The following is a 21,866-nucleotide window of genomic DNA, read 5'->3' as shown; positions in this document are numbered from 1 at the left end:
GCAGTAGGTAATCATAAATATAAAATAAGAATATGTATTTTCACCACAATTAAAAATCAATCAATCAAATTTCTATCCATCAGCACGAAGCTGACCCTGCCAAGGCTCTCGGGTGAGAGCAGAGGACACTGAGAGGGAAAGAGCAGGATTCTGGTGGGCCGCACCAAGGAGGAAGGGGGCAGGGTGGTTCAGTGGTTGAATCCTTGCCTTCCATGCAGGGGACCCCAATCAATTCCCGGCCCGTGCACCGCACGCACGGTTACCACCATCTGTCAGAGGAAGCTTGCTTGTTGCTGTGAGGCTGAACAGGTTTCAGCAGAGCTTCCAGACTAAGAGGAATGAAGAAGAAAGAGGTGGCAATCTATTTTTGAAAATCAGCCAGTGAACACACTACGAATCACAACAGTCCCATCTCGCTTTGCATAGCATCACCATTAGTCAGGGGCTGAGTAAAGAGCAGCTAACACCAACAACGAATACCAAGGAGGAAAGAACATTACTTTACTTTGGGCTAAATTTATCATCTTGGTACCTGTAGGAGTTACAATAACAACAACAAAAACAAAGTGACTATTGGGTGGCTTTAAAAGAGAAATACATTTTCTCACAGTTCAGGAGGCCAGAAGTCTGAATTCAGAGCATAGCTCCAGGGGAGGGTCCTTCCTCCTCTATTTCAGCTTCTAGAAACTGCCAGCAATCCTTAGAGTTCCTGCACTGTAGAGGCATTTGTCTCCACCCTCCACCATCTGCCTTCCTCTGCCCCGTGTGTATTTCTGTGTCTATTCCACACATTTTCATAGCTCAGAAGTGAATAGGTTTAGGACCCACCATACACTGTTATGGCCTCATTAACATAACAAAGGGAGCCCCCTATTTTCAAGCTGGGTCATATTTACAATTGCGGGAGTTAGAATTTCAACACACATTTTTGTGGGACACAATTCAGTCCATAACAATAGTCTTACCAGATATTCTGGATTGAGAGTCCTAGCAGGAGCAGCTGAGGATGATTCTAATTGTTTGCTACATTAGTTGGCTAAAGCTCGTAGCAAAGTTTGCCCATTCAAATGTCTGAGCAATTCATTAGGTAAGACCCAGCCAAACTTTCCTAAACATATCCATTGTGTGGAAGAAAACACATACTACCATTATGGAAGTCTGGAGAAATGCATTAATAAAAGTAGAATAGGGCTTGGGACCAAGAATTATTTCATGGCCTTGATAACATGTGATAACTGTTAGACGTCCACCTGGAGATGTCAGGTAATGATACTAACAGCTAACACGTATTGAGTACATGCACTGGTGGTGCCAGGACCCTTGTGAGGGCTTCTTCTTTCTTACGATATTTGTTCTGCATGATAGCTGTATGAGGAATGTATCATTATAACGCACATTTTATACATGAAGAGGTCGATACAGAGATTTATGCTGACATTTGAGTATAAGTCTGGACCCAGGAGGAGTTGAAATGGCTGGAGGTGGAACCTTGACTTAATAAATAAGTGAATAGAAATGGAAGCACTACATCTGTGGAGAGGCTGCCCATGAGCCCAAGATTACGGTGCACTGGTATGGAAAACAGAATTGCGAAGTCATGAACCCTGTAGCCATATGTAGCCCTCAAGGTCTTAGCAGAGCAATAAGGAAAAGAGAGAGAGCCAGAGGAGAGAAGAACACATTCCCTGAGTGACGTAGGAGGCTTGGCCCTCTGCTATGTTCACATGTCATTCCTCATTTAACCCTTAGATTGATACAGTGTGTGAGATAGGTATTATTATCACTTTTAACATTGCAAAAGTTTTATTTTCTCTGACTTAACAGTAATGAGTGTTTATTGAAACAAACGAGAAACTAGAGAAAAGTATACTTAAAGGGGAAATCTCATCAATTGACTACTATTATTTAGTCAGAAACTGAGGAAGTTGTTGTTGTTAGGTGCCATCCAGTCATTTTTGACTCATAGTGACCTGATATGACCGAACAGAACTGCTCCATAGGTTTTTCTAGGCTGTAATCTTTATGGAAGCAGATTGCCAGGTCTTTCTCCCATGGAGGTGCCTTGTAGGTTTGAACTGCCAACCTTTCAGTTAGCAGGGAGCTCTTAACCTTTGCACCACCAGGGCTCAGGAGATATGTATGGAAAAAGAAAATAGAACATCATTAAAAGAGTCAAGCAGAATGGTGGTGGGAGTATTTCTAATACAGGGCTTAGCTGCTACCAGTTAGGAAAGCAGACAGAAGTATATGATCTACAAGGAAAAATGGCACATTATTTCTGACTCCTTTTTTTACCCCAGCCCTCACTCTCACCTCCCACTTTGGCCTGCCTAGTGAGCAATAAACACAAGAAAAGGGGCTAGACATCTTTGGTCATCATGCAAATGCAAATATAAAGCAACAATATTATACTACCCCATACCAACCAGGATGGGTAAAATAAAAAAGATACTAAATACCAAATTTTGAGTAGAATGGAGGAACTGGAACTCTAATCTACTGCAAGGGAGAGTGTAAACTGGTATAACCATTTTAAACAATTATTTGAACCTATCTATAATTTATAATTCAGCAAATTTACTTCTAGACAAATACCCATCAAAAATGAAAATATATGTTCACCAAAATACATATACTTGTAAATATCCTCCAAGGCATGAATATATTCCTTATAAATGCCTATGGCTTAGGGTGTTATTCCCTGTGGATAGTAAAGTTGATATACAGATTCATCTTCATATGGAAAAAATCTAGAGCCCTTTGTAGAACAAAATAGCAAATCCCAGAGAATCATGTTCTCATGGCTTAAGACATCCTTGTGGTTTCTATTTACACCTCTCCTGCTTTGAGGCTGGAACACATAGACCCAGTTATGAAATCACCCTTGCTTGTTAGTTTTGCAAAAATCCCGCACACCTCAAAATTTTTGTGAGTTTAATAGAGAAAAGATCACAGATGGATAAATAAAAAAAAAAAAGAGAAAGGGTATATTTTGCACCAAAGCAATATATTTAAAATGAAATGGTGAGAATGGTGGGCTTCCTTTTTCTGAAAATGCTTTTCAATTTGTTTGATGGTGGGGAGCAGAGGAACGAGACGGTTTATTCAAGAAGTAGTTTTCTGGGCAATTTGGTAACTACCTAAACAATAACCTCTAAAAATAAATATTTTGATCCATTGACTTGCTGCTTACACCTGCTTATTTCCAGTTAGATCACATATTTAAATTTAAAATACAAAAAATAAAAAATTTTTAAGAAACTATGGCATTTTTGCTTAATTTTTTAACTGATAAGGAGGAAGTGCATTCTAAAATACTCAAAGTCATAAAATAGAAAGGTGATAAGTTAGGTGTAAGAAAATATAACCAAATAGAGAAGTAGTAACTTTGGCAAAGGATAAAAGAGTACACAATACTGGGGAAACCAGCAGAACTGTATAACTCAGGGTCATGGTAGCTCCATAAACACATCCAAACTCCCTGAGGGACCAAATTACTGGGCTGAGGGACCTGGGGACCATGATCTCAGGGAACATCCAGCTCAACTGGCATAACATAGTTTATAAAGAAAATATTCTACATTCTACTTTGGCGAGTATCGTCTGGGGTCTTAAAAGCCTGTGAACAGCCATCTAAGATACTCCACTGGTCTCACCCCTCAGGAGCAAGGGGGAATGAAGAAAACCAAAGACACGAGGGGAAGATTGGTCCAAGGGACTAATGGATCACAACTACCATGGCCTCCACCAGACTGAGTCCAGCACAACTAAATGGTGCCAGGCTACCACCACTGACTGCTCTGACAAGGATCACAATAGAGGGCCCCAGACAGAGCTGGAGAAAAATGTAGGAAAAAATTCTAACTCACAAAAAAAGACCAGACTTACTGGCCTGACAGAGACTGGAGAAACTGCAAGAGTATGGTCCCCAGGCATCCTTTTAGCTCAGTAATGAAGTCACTCCTGAGGTGTGCCCTTCAGCCAGAGATTAGAGATTATGGCCCACAGACACCTGCTAACCCAGAACTGAAGACACTCCCAAAGTCTACCTTTCAGCCAAAGATTAGACAGGCTTATAAAACAAACAATAACACACGTGAAGAACATGTTTCTTAATTCAATGAAGTGTATGACACCAAATGGGCATCATCTGTTCAGGACAACTGGAGGAATGGACACAGGAAACCTGAGGTGTAAAGGGAAAGTGGGAGCATGCTAATATATAGTGGGGATTGCAACCAACGGCAACAAAACAATTTGTGTATAAATTTTTGAATGAGAAAATAATTTGTGCTGTAAACTTTCACCTAAAGCAAAATAAAAATGTATCACTCATAAAGGCAAACTTAAATAAACAGAAGCAATACATCAATAGGGGTTACTATAAAATCCCCAATTAATAAATGGGCAAGACAGAAGATTGAATACGCATACTTACCTCCTTTAATTCCTTAAAGTCCACTAAAATAAAAAATAGCCATAGAAAAATCATTTTTAAAGGAATTAATATGCAAGTATCAGACTGGGAGAGGCAACCAAGAACATTGATTCCTGAGCTGTCAGTAGGGCATGAGACCTGATTTGTAGTGTAAATACCCAAAAAGGCTCAGCAAATAATGACACCTCATCCTACTTTTGAAGTGACAGTGAATGTGATGCGAAAAACAATATAGTTGAAAAAACTTAATGTAATGGAAAATGGCAGAGTAGAAAGCACCAAGTATTGGTCTCTCCAGCAAAACAGCACTAAGCTTGAAAAAAAAAAGCCAGAATCATCTATTGCAGTGCTCTGCAACCTAATCAGATACTTAGGGCAACCAGAGAACTACTTGATGAAGAGAGTGGCTGCTGAGTTTTAGTAAGAGAGCAACATGGGGGAACGAGCTACCAGCACCCATTCCTCAGCATGACCACAGACATACGGGCAGTGGCTTTTATTCTTAGAGTGGCTAACTGATGCCAGCATGGACTATAAGAACCTTGTCCTCCAAATATTTGGAGTTGTACATTTTGGTGGGTCAGGTGGTTACTTGAGGGAACACTGAGGATATTTTTGCCCTGTTTTAGCCCCTTCAGGATCCAGTGGCTGAAAGAGATACAAACAAACAAAAAAAAACTTGTTGCCATAGAGTCATTTCCAACCAACAGCAACCCTATAGGACAGAATAAAACTGCCTCATAGGATTCCCAAGGAGCAGCTGTTGGATTTGAACTGCCAACCTTTTGATTAGCAGCCGAGCTCTTAACCACGGTGCTAACAGGGTTTCTAAAGAGATATACACACCTTTAAAAAAATCTCCATATTTAAGGAAATATCTGTAAGGTCACAAACTGACCACAGAGATAATGGAACAGATGCTTGACTGACCACTCACAGGTGAAATAAAGACATTACATACATAATTTAAAAATCCACTTTGCAAATGGATGGCTGAAGCCCTCAAAAAACAACAGCAGTAACCATGATGAGGGAGAGAATATAATTTCCAGAACTGCCACATTTTAATAGTCAAAATTTCCATTTCTCAACAAAAAATTCCAGAGCATACAAAAAAACAGAAAAATATGGCTCATATAAAGTAAAGAAAAATATCTGACAGAAACAATCTCTGAGGGAGCCTAGACATTGGAAGTAGTAGTCAAAGACATTAAATCAAATATCTTAAATATGCTCAATGAAATAAAGAAAGCCATGAATAAAGAGGTAAATCACAAGAACAATGTATGAACAAATAGAAAATGTCCACAGTGGTATAAATCAAACCGGTTGCTATTCAGTTGAACCTGACTCATTGTGACCCTATAGGACAGAGGAGAACTGCCCCATATGGTGTCCAAGGAGAAGCTGGTGGATTCTAGCTGCCAAACTCTTAACCACTGCACCAGCAGAGCTCTAATAAAGATACAGAAACTTTTTTTTTTTCAGCTGTTGTGCTTTTCATCTTCATGATTTCCATTTGGTTCATTTTTATAGTTTCTATGATATAGTCTCACTCATGATGACATAGTTTCTATAATAAAGGAATTGAAACTATAAAAATGAACCAAATGGAAATTATGAAGCTGAAAACACAACAGCTGAAATAAAAATTCACTAGAGTGGCTCAATGACAGATTTGAACAGGCAGAACACAGAGTCAGCAAATTTGAAGACAAGATATTTGGAATTATCCAGTCTGAAGGGGGAAAAAAGAATAAGAAAAACGAACAGAACCTGCGTTTCCCGTGGGACATCAAACACGCCAGTAAACATATCACACCAAAACCAAACCCATTGCTGTTGAGTCGATCCCAACTCATAGCAACCTTGTAGGACAAAGTAGAACCAGCCTCATAGGGTTTCCAAGGCTGTAAATCTTTATGGGAGCAGACTGCCATATTTTTCTCCCGGCAACACATCATGGTCATCCCAAAAGTAGAGGATAGAGAGAAAGGTGCAGAAGCAAAAATAACAGCCGGACACTATCCAAATTTGATGAAAGACATAAATCATGCAGCACACTGGCCTTGGCTCAAACCCATGAGTTTCCAGGGTTTGAAGAGCAGCTATAGGGCAAGCCCCAAAGCCCAAGTCCTTTCAGTTCTCTACTTCTATCAGGTTTGGTATTGGCCAATGGCCAAAGCTGTCATAAGTTCAGTCGCAATTCAAGAGGTTAACAGACTTCTGCTTTTGATGAAAGCAGCTTCCAGGTCATTTTCCAAAGGCATGGAAAACAAACAGGAAAAATATATGGCCATACTGTATTCAGGTACAATAAATAAAAGCACTTGAGTGTTTTCTGAACTATGGTAAGGAATTTCTTGAGTACAAGAATCTCCCGGAGTGGGACATAGTTCTGTTGTACATAGGGTCACTATGAGTCGGAATTGACTCAATGGCACCTAAAGACAACAGCAACAGGGAGTAGGATGTGCTACCAGGAATAGTGTCAAGAAAGGCTTCAACCAAGAAGTGATGCTTGAAACATTAAAAGGGCACAGGTACAGAGATAGCAAGAATGAGTGGCCACTTTTACCATCAATCACAAGAAGCAAATACAATCAAGTGTGTTCTGAGCTATGGCAAATTGTTTCTAAAACACAATGGAGTACACAGCAGGGAGTGACGAGTTATACCAGCAGTAGGGTCAGAGAAGGGTTTACCAGGAAGTGATGCTGAGCCAAATGTGGAAATATCAGTAGCTGGTTAAAAAGTAGGAAATGGCCCAATATATTCAGGAAACCCCAAGTATTCTCCTGAGGCCACAGTGCAAGTGCATGGGTATCATGAACGTAAAAATTCTGAGGAGACAGAGTGAAGCTATTGGGGCATTTTTGCTGCATTTCTGAGCAAGAAAGTTCTTCTTTTGTCGTTTTGTGTTTAGAGATGCTTGTCCCGGTTCTACCCTTTGCAGTCACACAAAACAATCCTCCTCTCCTCCTCATCTGAGACCTTCCGTTTTCCTCCAAGTTATCAGATTCCCTTCTGTTCACCAACAAAACTTTCTAAAACCCCTTCTCAAATGGTTTCAACAATTTTACTGGTTGCTTTTCTAAACAGCGCTCTAGAACAAAATCAAATGTGCAGCAAAGCAGAGAACAGTGGGCTTTTTCCTGAGGGCTCTGCTAGGCCTCCCATGTGGGTTGACCATGGAGGTCCTTATACTCATTGCTTTTCTGTGAGGCCATAATGCTAACCCTTTTCCAGAAGGCCCAAGAGAAAGCATGGGAAGGGGGTAAGTGTACCATATTCTGGGGCTCAGAGCCAGGAAGATCAATGAATTTGGGTCAACAGCCTACCCATGAGTGATGGTGCTTTTAGGCACCACATCGAAGAGTTCTATTCTGCGCTGATTTTCTACAAAGGATGGGTCTTTTGGGGGACTCATTATTCATCATTCATTGATCCAACTAATATATGTCAAGTATCTACTATGTGTCAGGTACTATCCTACTTTCTAGGACTACACGTATAAGGCAGACCTTGTGTTTGCCCCTAAGTTGCTTATAATCCTTCTAAAGGAGATAGATTTTTAAATGAGGATCTCACGTGAACAGTTGAGTGGGGTGGGGAGGGGGAGTGTTATCATGTAGGGATTATAGAGTGATCTGATATACTTAGAGCAGGAATATCAAGTAGTTTAGGCAGACTCAGCAAGCTGTGACATGAAGTATAACAATGTTGTTGTTGTTGCTATGTTCTATCAACTCGATTCCAACTCCTACTGACCCCACGTGACAGAGTAGAACAGCCCCATAGGGTTTCCAAGGCTGTAATCTTTACGAGAGCAGATAGCCAGCTCTTTCTCCCCAAAAGCCACTAAGTGGGTTTGAACTGACACCTTTTTCCTTAGTAGCCAACACTTAACAATTGCACCACCATGGCTCCTCTAACAGTGAGCATTCACACAATCTTAGTCTGTAGCAGTCACTGTTGTTAAAGGTGGCATCCTCTCAACAACCCTATGAGAAGGATAAAAAAAAAAAAAAAAGAGTTCTCTTAATCTGACAGGTGATGGAAGTGAGGCATAGAGAGGTTAAATGCCTCATCCAAGGTCATATGGCAGGTATATGGAGACACTGGGACTCAAGCCCAGGAGTTTGGCTGGGGCCTGCTGTCTTCACCATCATGGTTCACCACGGAGAAGAAGGGAGGGGAGAGAACATCTTCCATCCGAAGGGAACAGCCTATGTGAAGCCTCAGCTGCAAAGGAGGCCTGAGAGGGCTTCAGAGTGCACATGTGTTTCTAGGACTGGAGCAAAGTGGTTCAAACAGTGTCAGAGGAGTGGCTTGGGGAACAACAGCCCTTATACTGTTATCATTCCCTGGACTCTCAAGTCACCCCAGTGGATATTAACCTGTTTAAGGGCAGGGGAAAGGTTCAATTCATTCTTTCTATATTATTTCCCTTAAAATAACTTCCTAACCCCTGCCAGAAGAGTTGCCACATTTTTCTTGTTGCCGTGTATGGATTCACAATGGGCCCTTGGAACTGAGATATGTCAACAATGATGTCACACAAGAGTTACGGGAAGCCATGGTGTTCACTCAGATCCCAACGGCTCTTTGGAGAGGTTGTTGATCTGAGGTCTTCTGTGGGAGAGCGACTTAAGCTACCAGTTGCCAGAGAGTGTTTCCTAAGTCAGAGTCGTCCAGCTAGTGAGAGTTTGGGATATCTTCTCTAACTGGGAGGAGGGAGAAACCTCCTTCAGAAAACCACCCTTTTTGGCTCATCTTCACCCAGGGATGGAGCAGCGGAATGCAACGAAGAGGCCTTTCTCTAAGAATTGAGGTGGGAGGAAAATTCTTCCCAATCAATTAGAGCTGGCAGTGAGGGGTTGTATTTCCCTGAAAAAGAAGGCCACAAGGAGAGAAGATGAAGCCTTTGATGTGGGATGACCGGGCTCACTAAGGTTTTTGTTGGGAAAGTACTTCCTGCCATTTAGTAGACGATTAAGCAAAGTAGGTAATGTGAAGGAATAAATGCGTTAATCATAAAATTCTACTGTAACCTGAGGGTTTTTCAGAGTAGGGAGGAGAAGACACTCAATATTTTAGGCATATGCTTCTATCTCTGGGATTGAAGGAGGCAAGTGGTCACCTAGGGCAGTGGGTGAAGGACCAGGAAGAAGGGTGGTTATGGAGACTTGTACTTATTTTTAATATGTTCTAATGAGATCGAATTGATAAGTCATGTGATGAACTAAAAGAAATAAAGGTATTTGAGGAGTTTTGGGAGTGGGTGGTGTGAGAGAACACGGTACCCCACGCTGACCCAGAGTTGCCGGTCACTGTGAGCCCCAACAGTTCCCAGCCTGGACTCAGGCAGCAGAAGGTCTGGGCATGACTTGCTGCCTGAGCTCCAGGGACTTGCCCTTTTCCTCCAAGTTCTAAAGTTCTATTTAGACTTGAAGTTTTAAAATTTTACCACACTGAACCTGAGCTTATGCTGTAAATCCTGGTGGCACACCCTGATACTATAACCTCTTCCACCACCCACCCCTTTTTCTTCTCTGCTTTTCTCCTGTATTGCCCCACAGTGGCTGAGCCCTGCTTTCTGCTCCCTCCTTGGTCTCTGTATCTCTCTAACATACTCCTGGGAGGTCCCTCCTCTCTATCCTGTATCTCACCTTGGAGTTTTCTGTCCATCCAACTCACACAACCTACCTCCATCTCTTTCTTCTCTCTGAGCTCTCCAGTCCTTCCCTCAGATACAGAAAAACCTACAGACCTTTAGGCTGACATGGACAACCCACCCAGACACACCCAGGTGAGGTAGTTGTATTTGACCACTGACGTCTGTGGAATCAAGACTCTCAGATACATACAGTCATCTGTTTTCTGCCTGAGGACCTTGAAAGAGTTCATCTAAGATGGACCTGTAGAGGGGACTTCTGTTTACAGAAAGATAAGTTTAACCCTCTGTTGCTTGTTTAGGAAGGGTACAAGGAAGAGGTATACCTGTAAGGTTTTTAACAAAGTATACAAATTTTTCTTTCTCTTTAGGTACGGCGCCTCTATAAAAGTCCTCCCTTCAAAGAGAGTTAAAAGAGATGAGCATTTCTCCTGTTTGAATGTTTACTTGTTAAATATGGTAAGAAAATCACCGGCGTAGAAGAAATCTTTAGGAGAAGTTTCAGACTGTTAAAAAGGTTCAGGGAAATGAGGACATTTACATGTTCCAAAGGAGGAAATTCACTTGGCATTCAACATATCAATGCCACGAAAAAATTAACTTGAAGATTCTTTGTTTACAAATATGAAACCCCACAATACTATTTTCAAAGGGCGTGAACTTTTGTTACAAGGCACTACTATCACTAGAAGGGGACCTTTGGTGGCACAAACCGTTTGTGCTCTACAGATAAATGAAGGGTTAGTGGTTCCAACTCACACAGGTGCGTCCTGAAAGAGAGGCCTTGCTTCTGCTTTCATAATGATTACAGCCAAGAATACTCTATGGAGTGCAGCTTTACTCTGTAACACATGGTATAGCCATGAGTCAGAATCCACTGCTTGGAAATGGCTATTATCATTGGTACCATTTTGCAGAGATTTTATTGCTCACAGCAATGCCCCCAAAAATATGGTAGCTTTGGTGGAAAGAGAGAAGGGACGAGGTCTGCAGAGGTGGAGGATGCTGGTGATGGAGAGGCCTCCAGGGATTCCTGAGACCAGAGCCTTGGGCTCCTATATGAAGATCAGGGCCATGAGAGCTCATATAAATTAACTATTCTCAGAGGTCTCTATCCAAAAGGAAAATGCCCAAGAATCCACAACATCTCAAGCAAAAAACCCAAGCTCTAGGGCCAGAAAGACTCCACTACCATCAGAGAGGCCTTTTCCCTCAGCTTCCACTGAGCAGATATCTCATTCATCCAGCTAAGGGGCTACCCCAGAGAAGCGATGGGTAAGGTGTGTATATTTCACCCAGGTGCACACGGTCAAGGGGGTGGCTGTGTCCTGGCAGACCAAAACCTCCTTTGCCCCCGTGGAACAGATGCCCCAAGTCTTTGAGGCCGAGCTCTCTGAGTAGAGCACCGTCGCTGTGCCCCCAGTCTGGCCAACACTGAGTCCCTGGTAAGCACCCTGGGGCCTTGGAAGGAGGGGCCCCAGGCCCGCACCACTGAGCCCAGCGTCTGAGGAGAGGAGCATGGGGAAAGCCTCCACGCAGTCACCCTGGAGTGGCTAGTGACCCATGAGCGCAGCTTCCACTGCTTGGCCTGCTGCCTTGTGTTCAAGTCCCAGGAGGCCCTGGTGGCTCACATGGAGCATGGAATGAGCCAGGGCTTCAGCAACCAGGTCCTCTGTGAAGAGCTGCTGGAAAAGGAACTGCCACCCTCACCCCCATGCAAGCCCAGAGGCTGCCACCAGCTGGCCAAGGCCACTTGATGGCCTCCAAGAAGAGGGAGGTGTGGGAGAGGAGTGCCGTCTGCAGGAGCTGGAGGGGCAGCTGGAGAAGCAGAGAGAGCAGCTGAGGAGGTTGAGGCACCAGCTGGTGAGGTTGCAGAGGCAGGAGGCCAGGCTACAGAGGGTGGGGGCACAGCACTGAAGCCAGAGGAGGAAGAGCCTGAAGACCTGCTAGCAACTTGGGACTGGGAGGAGCAGGGCATTTGTGCTGGGAAATGTGGGTCGTCTCATCAGCTGCTACCCAAAAGATATGTGGCCCACGGAAGAAAGGCCTGGCAATCTACTTCTGTACTATCACAGTCATTGAAAACTCTGTGCAGTGCAGTTCTACTCTGAAACACCTGGGTTCACCATGCATTGAAATCAACAAGACAGTAGGTTTTTGTTCTGTTAAGGCCTCTGTTCAGGCTCCTTTAACCCACCTGCCTGTAAGAACCTCTCCTCCCAGCCTGTGCCCCAATCCAACTACTCCAAGTGCATGGAGAGCTGCAATCCTAGGGGGACCTGGAAAGAAGGAGCCCCAGAACACCTGACTGCAGACACCAGGTCTGCTCAGAGGTTCCCCTAGCCTAGGAGAGGAGAGGACAGGCCTGATCTGGATGGTGAGGTCTCAGAACTCTGAGAATGAGCACAGCATAAGGAGGGGGGGAGAAATGGGATTTCAGTGGGACTTGGGAGGCTGAGGGGGACTCTGCAAAGACAGCTCCAACGGAAGTGTGCTGGTGAACGGGGTGTCACTGAGTTCTTTGCATAGAAGGAACCAGAGAGAGAGTAGGCTGTGGCGAGACCTGCCTGTAGGTGAGCAGTGGGCGTAAGGCCCTACCCAAGGACTCTGGGTCACTTCTCATCATCCTCCAAGCATAGAAAGGAGGAGGTCCTGGTTGGGCAAAGAGGAGGAGGTGGTGAAATAAAGAGCTCACCGCATTCAAGTCTACTGCCCTCACTGGGGGAATTTGGGTTTGTTGCTGTGATTTAGTGTTGCCTCTTTGGAGGAAACCCTCATGGCGTATTGGTTAAGTGCCACGGCTGCTAACCAAAGCGTCGGCAGTTCGAATCCACCAGGTGCTCTTTGGAAACTCTATGGGGCAGTTCTACTCTGTCCTGTAGGGTCACTATGAGTCGGAATTGACTTGGCGGCACTGGGTACTGGGCCTCTTTGGACTGGAGTGGGAGATGGTTTAGAAAAACTCTCCTGGGTGTCCCTTTTCTGCATAACAGTAGATCTAGTAGTGTCTGCGTAACTCATGCAAAGGATGAGTTCCTAGGATGTAAGGAAACTTTTTTTTTCTTTTAAAAAACCTTTTTCTGTTTGATTTTGCACATATCAATGACACTAGCTTGTTCTTTCTTTTTTTCTGTGGTATAATTTGGCCAATCCTGGGGTCAGAGAACGGGAAGAAAAAGACTGGACTGGAAGTATAGGAACAAAGGCAGACGAGGCCTCTTAACCCTGGGAGAACACAGATGGTTAGAGGTGAGGCCAGCAAGGGGCAGATTCAGGCCCAGACTGTATAATGAGCAGAAAAGCCCAAGTCTTAGACACATCATCATGTCCCACGCCCTGGGAAGCCCTGGAAGATGCCAGGGGCATGTTGACCCTCCTGGGAGATAAGACCCCAAATGGCACAGGGAAGCCTTCAGGAGCAAGGAAGGGAGGGCAGGGCCTCCAGGATGGGCATCTCCATCCACAGGCTGCCCTGTGTATATTTCTCAGTGACAGTAATGGCTCCTGCGAGGGACGGGGTCAGAGGCAGACAGAAGCGAGAGCTTTGAAAAATTTGAGACAGGGTTAATTCTGCCAGTACCAGAGGATGAAAAACGAAAGCCTGTGGTTCTCAGGGGTACAGACCTGCCAGGGGCCTGACGTATACAGGGTGGGCAGAGGTGTCTGGAGAGGTCCACCTGTCTAAAGACTTATGGCCATAGTCTTCATTATCCTAAAAGCAGCAATTTCCCAGTTAATTTCCTCTACGTTTAAACCAAAGCCAAACCCATTGCCATTGAGTCCTGATAAAAGGCCTGGAGTGCGCAAGGGTAGGTTTTCCAGTAGAGCGATGAGGGGAGGAAGATGGTAATACCATACCAGACAAGGAGACTCTTCTTTGTGCCTTGTGTTACCTACTCAATTGCACATGGTGTTCAGCCCTCATCTTTGCGTGTACACGTGTACATGCATTAAGAGTTACTATATTGACCTCGCAGAATTCTTTTTGGTCCTTTCTAGGGATAGAGATCAGAAGAGGTCACTGGCTTCATATACCAAACATGAAATCTGCAGTCTGACTTTTGTACAGTCTGTGTTTGTGTTCTCTATCCAGGGATTAAAATCTCTGATCTGACATTAAAGATTGGTTTTTTTTCCTGCAAGAAAAAGAGGAAGACCCTCAACAAGATGGATTAACACAATGGCTGCAACAATGGGATCAAACAGCAACAATTGTGAGGATGGCGCAGGATGGGGTAGTATTTCCTACTGTTGTACATAAGGTCATTATGAGTCGGAACCAACTTGATGGCACCTAACAGCAACAACAACATAAAAAAATAGTTTTAAAAACATACATGTCATATTTTACGACTTGCACATATCTTATAATCTTATTATGACATACGTAACAGTACAAATTTGTAAAGAAGTTATAATACAAGCCATCCCTACATGTGTGTGATGCTCCTGCTCCCCCAAGGTGTCCAGTGTTCAAAGACACATGTGTGTTCTTCCTTACATTTCTCTTTTCTGGGACACATGTTACAGTCGTACGTATCCATGTAGATCTATTTGCATGTTTGCTGTTACAGAACCTTCAACACAGTCTACCCACATTGCTCCTTGCCCCTTTTTTCACTTGACATTTGATCATGGCTCCCCTGTAAGTCAGTAGATATGGAACTAATGCTGCTTAGTTCTTCTAATTTTTTAACTCGTATTTATACATAAAGAATGTAAATAAATGGGAACAATGACAATGTGCAACCTATACACTTTCATATAACTCTACAGAAATGAAAACACAAAGCAGCTATGATCTTTAAAAAAAACCCACTGCCAATGAGTCAATTAAGCATAGTTTTTTCAGTATGTTCTAGCTCCCCACCCCTTGTCCCTTCCCATAACTGAATCTAAGATAGTTCATATCAACAATCAGGTAAGTGTTCTATCTTATTATTCTTGCTTAAACTATCATACTCACACATGCAAATAACCACATCTACTCATTTATGGATATATATATGCTTGGATTCAAATACATTTGGTTATTTGTTATTGTTTTACCCATATGGGCTCACTTTATATATATACTTCTCTCTGTCTTGGTTTTTTTTCTTCAATGATACTTCACAGTGATTTCACTTACTAATCTTCTATAGCTCTGTTTCATTCTAATGACTACCATATATTATTATATGATATGGTTATTATATTATTATTGTAATATTACTGGAATATTTGAATATTATGCATTAAAATTTTATTATAATATCACATCCTTAATGGGCAATAATTTTATTTTTCCTTTTTTGTCTTTAACAATAACCATCCTTTGCATATACTACATGGAGCCCTGGTGGCACAGTGGTTAAGAGCCCAGCTGCTAACCAAAAGGTTGGCAGTTCGAATCCACCAGCTGCTCCCTGAAAACTGTATGAGGCAGTTCTACTGTGTCCTGCAGGGTTACTATGTACTACAAGATTTGTATCTGTGGGGTAGATTCTAATGAGTGAGATTTCCAGTTCAAAGAATGTTTTAAAAAGTATAGAGCCATGTCTATGTCTTTCCCCTAAAAGTCTGTAGTAACGCACCTGTCTTTGTCATCTAGTGCTGCTATAACAAAAGTACCACAAGTGGATAGCTTTAACAAAGAGAATTTATTCTCTCACTGTCTAGTAGGCTACAAGCCCAAATTCAGGGTGGCTATCTATCTCTGTTAGCTCTGGAGAAAGGTCCTTGTCATCACTCTTTCCTTGGTCTGGGAGCTTCTCAGTGCGGGAATCTCAGGTCAATTGCTTCCCTTTCCTTTTATCTCTTGTAAGGTAAAAGGTGGTGCAGGCCACACGCCGGGGAAACTCCGTTTACACTGGATCATAGTAAGGGTGTTAAAATCCCACCCTAATCCTCTTTAATGTAAAATTACAATCAAAAGTGGAGGACAATTACACAATACTGGGAATCATGGCCCAGACAAATTGATATATACCTTTTGGAGGGGACATAATTCCATCCATGACAGCACCTTTCCAGCCATGTCTGAGGGCATCCTTCTCCCCACAGCCCAGCCAGCCATAAGTGGTGTTGATTTTTCAATTGTGCCGGTTTCACTGGGATTTTGACTGACATTTTCTTAACTATCAGTGTTTTTGAAACTTTGATTATTTTTATTGGGGATTTGGATATTTTCTGAATGGTCGGTAATTGCTCATTACCGACAGTTCTGATGAGGGTCACAATACATAGATGCTGAAAAAGTGGGAGAAAAATGAAGAACAGAGCTCAGATTATTAAAAAGTCCAGACTTACCGGACCAGTTGAGACTATATATATACTTATAATACAAACCATCCCTGAGATACTCTTTAAACCTTGTACTGAAACTATTCCCTGAGTTCATCTTTTAGCGAAATAGCAGACTGGCACACAAAATAAAGGGTATTATCCATCAGTATGGCACTCCATTAAAAAACCATTATGTGCAGCCAAAATGTCAACCATTACTCTAAAGCAAAGATGAGATGATAAGGGGGCAGGGAAACTAGAGTACTGGAAATGGAACAACCGGAACACAATTAAAGACACTGTTGACACGCTGTGAAAGATCTGAATGATTTTTGTAGAAATTGTCAGATGGGAACCTAATTTGCTGCGTAAAGTTTCACCAAAAACATAATAAAATATTATTTAAAAAAATCATTGCTCATTTTCCAAGTGCCAAATTTTTGTGTCTCCTTCATCTAAAGTAGGAATAGTTATTAGTCCTTTGTCATCTACGTTTCAAATTTTTAAATCTTTTGCTTGTTTATCTCTTCTTTTTTCTTTCTTTTTTTTTTTTTTTGCAAGCTATTTTCCTCTCTTCAATAATTGAAATGTTTTATGCTCAATTACATCTACCTTTTCTCTTATAATTTCTGGATTTCCTATATAAGTTAAGAAAATCTTACATGTAACTTCCTAATTTTCTGTTAAGATTGTTGTTGATTTATACATTAAATTTGTAAATCAATGCAGTATTTTGGCACACTTTTCTATAAGGACAATCAGTTGAGTCAGCACCATTTATTATGAATTTTCTATTTTGTTCCACTGGTGTATTTCTCAGTTTCTAGTATAAACCCTGGTGGCGCAGTGGTTAAGAGCTATGGCTGCTAACCAAAAGGTTGGCAGTTCAAGTCCACCAGGCGCTCCTTGGAAACTATGGGGCAGTTCTACCCTGTCCTATAGGGTCACTATGAGTCAGAATCGACTCGACAGCATGGGTTTGGTTTTTTGGTTTAGTATAATGTATTAATTTGTTCTATTATTCAATGAAAGAAGGCTGCACTTACTATCCTTTTTCATATTTCAATTGTCTGTTCTTTGGTATAAGGAGCCCTGCTGGTGCAATGGTTAAGCACTTGGCTGCTAACCGAGAGGTTGGCGGGTCGAACGCACCCAGCAGCTCTACAGGAGAAAGACCTGGGAATCTGCTTCTGGAAAAATTACAGCCCCCTCCCTTCCCCCTCAAAAAAAGAAAAAACCCTAAGTGGCAGTTCTACTCTGTATTCGGTTCAACAGACAACTATTTTGGTATTCTAATGGGAATCACATTATATATATATCTTAGTTTTGAAACACTTGACTTGTTTTACAAGTCTTCACGTTTGGGAGAACAGGCATTTTTTTGCATTCAATCGGGTTTTGTTTTATTTACTTCAGTAGATTATTTTCTTCATATAGGTTCCTTACCGTTTCTATCAAAACATTTCCCTAAGTATCTTATTGTTTTTGACACTATTTGGTACAATCAAATAGCAGAGAAAAAAGAATGGTCTATCCTTCCCATTTTCATTTTTTCGCGTGCTTATTTCTGGTCAGAAATATAGAACTGATTTTGGTATATTTGTCCTATATCCTGCCACTTTATCAGCAATTTTATATTCGTCCTCTAGGTTTGCAATTATATCAGCATTAAAAAAGTTTTAAAATCTTTTAATAGTTACCCTCGTTATTTAAAATTTCTGGCTTATTCTTTCACCGTCAAAACTATATTCTGGGATAGAAGTAATTATAGCTATCTTTGTTTAGTTGCAAATTTTATCAAAATGAATGGACTGTTTTGTAGTCTATCCCACATCTTTTAAGTTTTGGGATAATTCGTTGTGCACCAGTAGATAACAAACACATTGACCTTGCCGACCATGATTGCATTTAGCTTCGTGGGCAAGTTGGGGAGAGTTTCATCTTCATCTATTCTTTGATGGATCCTGTCTAAGGCCAAAATTAACTGTTCTTTGCATGTTTCATGAAATCTGCTGAGAGCCAACCAGGCCTGTAATTTTCTTTGCAGGAAGATTTTTAACTCTAATCCCTTTTCGACTCAATGGCAAGTAGTGAAAACAACAATCCATTTTGCTTCATGGAATCTTCTGGCAATAATTTATTAGAGAAGTTTCCAATGTGTGCTCTAGGCTGCTGGAAAGCCATCTTTAAAGATTATGTGGATATTCACTCTTTTCGGCCTTATCCAAACCCATTAATCAATCCCAGATTCTCCCCATTTCCACAAAGGTCCTTTCCTGCATCCACTCCTGGTACCAGTTCCCTCCTCTCAGACTTTGTATTTTCTGAAAAGAAATGAACAGTGTGCCACCCAAGCAGTGTCGTGCCCACAGGCTCCTGAGTCCAAAATAGGGAGGATACTGTCTTCAAATATTCTTTTATTTTCTATTTTTGTCTGTACTTAATTTCTTTTTCATACCGTATCGTAATTGTTTTAAAGTTGTGTTTTTATGTCTGGGTCTGAAACCCAGCTGGGATTCCCTTTGTGTGTGGTATGTTGTGGTGTCCAGCTGCATGTGGGCATCAAAAGGACACCTTTTTCAGGAGGGTGGGGATGGGGAGGGTGCTGACACATTGCGGGGATTGCAACCAATGTCGGGGAAAATTTTTGTATGAATTGCTGAATGGCAAACTAATTTACTATGTAAATTTTCACCTAAAGCACAAAAATGTTATACGCACACACACGCACGCACAGTGTGAAACTAAAAGGCAGGGAGAGGCAGTTGGGGCGGTTGGGCCAACCACAGTGGGTGCTGCGCGCGGGGAGAGGAGCACTCCAGGGCGTCACGGAGTCCTGCGCCCAGCAGGGCTGGCAGAGGACCTGAGCCTGGGTCCGGTGCCTCTGGCGAAGGGCCAGCTCCCCTCATACCTGCCTGCCAGCCAGGCTCCAGCCCCTGCCCTCATCCCTCTGAGTCTCCCCCACCAGTCTCCTCATTGCTACCACTAAAATTTAGGAGGAGGCCAATGCCACGGAGGAGGTGGCCCAGAACCTGGACTTCAGGAGCTCCACGTGCACCGCCGGGCCCGCAGCACTTCCGCTGCGAATCCGTCAGCTGTGGGGTATCCCTAGGACGCTGGGCACGGGTGAGTGAGTTGTGATCACACATGGGCTTCTAAATCCGTCCATGGGAAACCCCGGGGGGTGCACTTCCAGGAGGAAAAGGCCAGGCCAAAGAGGCCACCCTGTCAGGTGGACCCTCTCTCCAGTCAGGACTCACCGCCTGCACCGCACTGGGAAGAGTCCTCCCAAGGGTTCACCCCTAGATTGAAGGCCACGATCAGACTTTGGGGATCCCCAGGCTCCCAGAGCTGCAGCACCGCACGGGGAGGGTGAAGTGGTGCTTACCGGCCAAGCCCTGGCAGCAGTTCCTCTTGCATGTGACCCCTTTGTCAGCCTGAATTTCTTGCACTGTTTTTCCACCAGCCTGGCATTCTGCAACAGAAGCTGCAGGGAGAGTTGCTTCATGAAGCTGCTTTGCACTGAGGTCCTGAGCCTGTGCACTCCCAGGACGAGGTCCCATGATTTTAGTTGGATGGTTTCTTTCCAATGACATGTTTTCCTAGATTTTCTTCTCAGCCCTATCTAGTTCTTTCTTCTTTTCCTCCCACCTCCATTTTGTTGGCTCCTATGACATCTATCAGTTCTTTTGCCCCCACCCTCCCATGACTCTGCCACTGTAGACCCCACCCTGGAAGACCCCCATGGAAGGTGCTAGAGAGTGGTTCATGGGCCCCTAGCTGCTCAGCAATTTGGGGAGGGGGTATCTAGGGATCTACACTTCTAAGAAGCTCTTCAGGTAATTCTGGTCCTGATGCAATGGAAGGCTTTATTTTAGAGGTCAGCTGTGAGCAGGCCCCTACTGAGAATGGCTGTGGCAGGTTTCCCACACACCTCTCTGCTTTGCTCAGTCTAGGGGAGACAGAAGAAGATTGCAGAGCTGAGCTGCAAGGATTTCCTGCAGCAAAGCCTGCCCTGGTGTGGGCTGGGGAATTTGTTTCCCCAATTCTCATCACTAGTGGTGAGCAGACCGTTCTCTGCTCAGACTAAAGAAGAGTTAACAAAATGAGCTTGAAACAATAAATGCCTGCTTGGAGCCCTAGTTGCTAAAAAAAAAAAAGGGGGGGGGGAGTGAAACAAGAATCCAAAGGACGTGAAATGAGCCTCCTCTTTTGACACCCTCCCTGGTCCCTAACTTTCTCATCTTCCACCTCCCAAGACTGTACAAACTGAGTTCAGATCCTGGAATAAAGATCCCCAGGAATATTGCTGCTTTCGTCACCCCGTGAGGGTTTCCCGAGTGCTGGCTGGAATAAGGTCTGAGAATCCTCCAGGGGCTGCCCAGGCCTGTGTACTAGACATTCAACACACCGAGATTCAGAACCACTTCAGTTTTCCAACACTCGGGCTTGACCCCAGGGACCTGACCCTGAGGAAGCTGAGATTTTCTGAAGTCAATACTCCCACCCACTCCTCAGGTTCTCCCCATCTGAGCCTCGGGATCAGTCAGGCCTCACGTCCTCTCAGCAGTGTTTCTGCTAAAGGACAACAGAGGGTACTGTAAGGAGCACTGGTGGCACAGTGGTTAAAGTGCTCAGCGGCTAGCCAAAAGTTTGGTGGTTCAAACCTGCCAGCCACTCCACGGGAGAAGAGGTGGCAGTCTGCTTTTGTGAAGATTTACAGCCTTGGAAACCACGTGGGGCAGTTCTACTGTGTCGTATAGGGTCTCTATGAGTTGGAATTGACTTAATTGCAGTAGGCTTGGGTTTTTAAGGGCACTGTGGGTTTGTGCTCTATACCTTGAGCACCTGCCCCCTCTGAAAGGTACAAGGAGCTACTGAAAGGACACCATCATAACTGGCAGAAGCCACAGCCCATGGTGCTGAGGGAAAGCTGGGAGGGAGAGAGAGGTGGGTGAGTTAGAAAGGCCCGGTCTGTAGGCAGCCAGGGGCCAGGGTGACCTGAAGCCAGAAAGCTGACTGAAGACAAAAAGCTTCAAACCTGCCCCTCCTGAGTCTGTTTCTTCTTTCAAAGCCTTTTCAAAGTCTTTCGCTGCTCTTATTGGCTAGGCCTGAAAGGCCTTTGCTTTAACATGAAGGAGCCTCCAAAGCCTCTTGGGGCAAAGGATGGCCCAGGAGGCCCTGCCCACCACACTCCGTCCTTCCCGCAAGTCCGAGGGCCAGTAGTTTCAGCCTTCCAGCTCCTCCACCGATCTAATGACTTGAAACAGGATTTCACTGAAGCTGAAACATAACATAGACTGGAAATACTCCTGGGTTCTCTTCTCACAGCAGCTGATCGCCTGGTTCCTAGTTTTATTAGAAAAGTTAGATAAGGGACGAGAAGAGGAGATTGTGGAATGCCTGACATCTTAGCGCCAGTTTTTTTTTTTCTTGAGGAGAAAAGAAGGCGGCATTTACTGTGTCCTTTTTTTTTTCCTTGAG

Source organism: Loxodonta africana, unplaced genomic scaffold (genome assembly GCF_030014295.1).
Source record: "Loxodonta africana isolate mLoxAfr1 unplaced genomic scaffold, mLoxAfr1.hap2 scaffold_379, whole genome shotgun sequence".
NCBI classification, from domain to species: domain Eukaryota; kingdom Metazoa; phylum Chordata; class Mammalia; order Proboscidea; family Elephantidae; genus Loxodonta; species Loxodonta africana.
The sequence above is the reverse complement of the archived record's forward strand: the minus strand, read 5'-3'. Positions refer to the sequence as shown.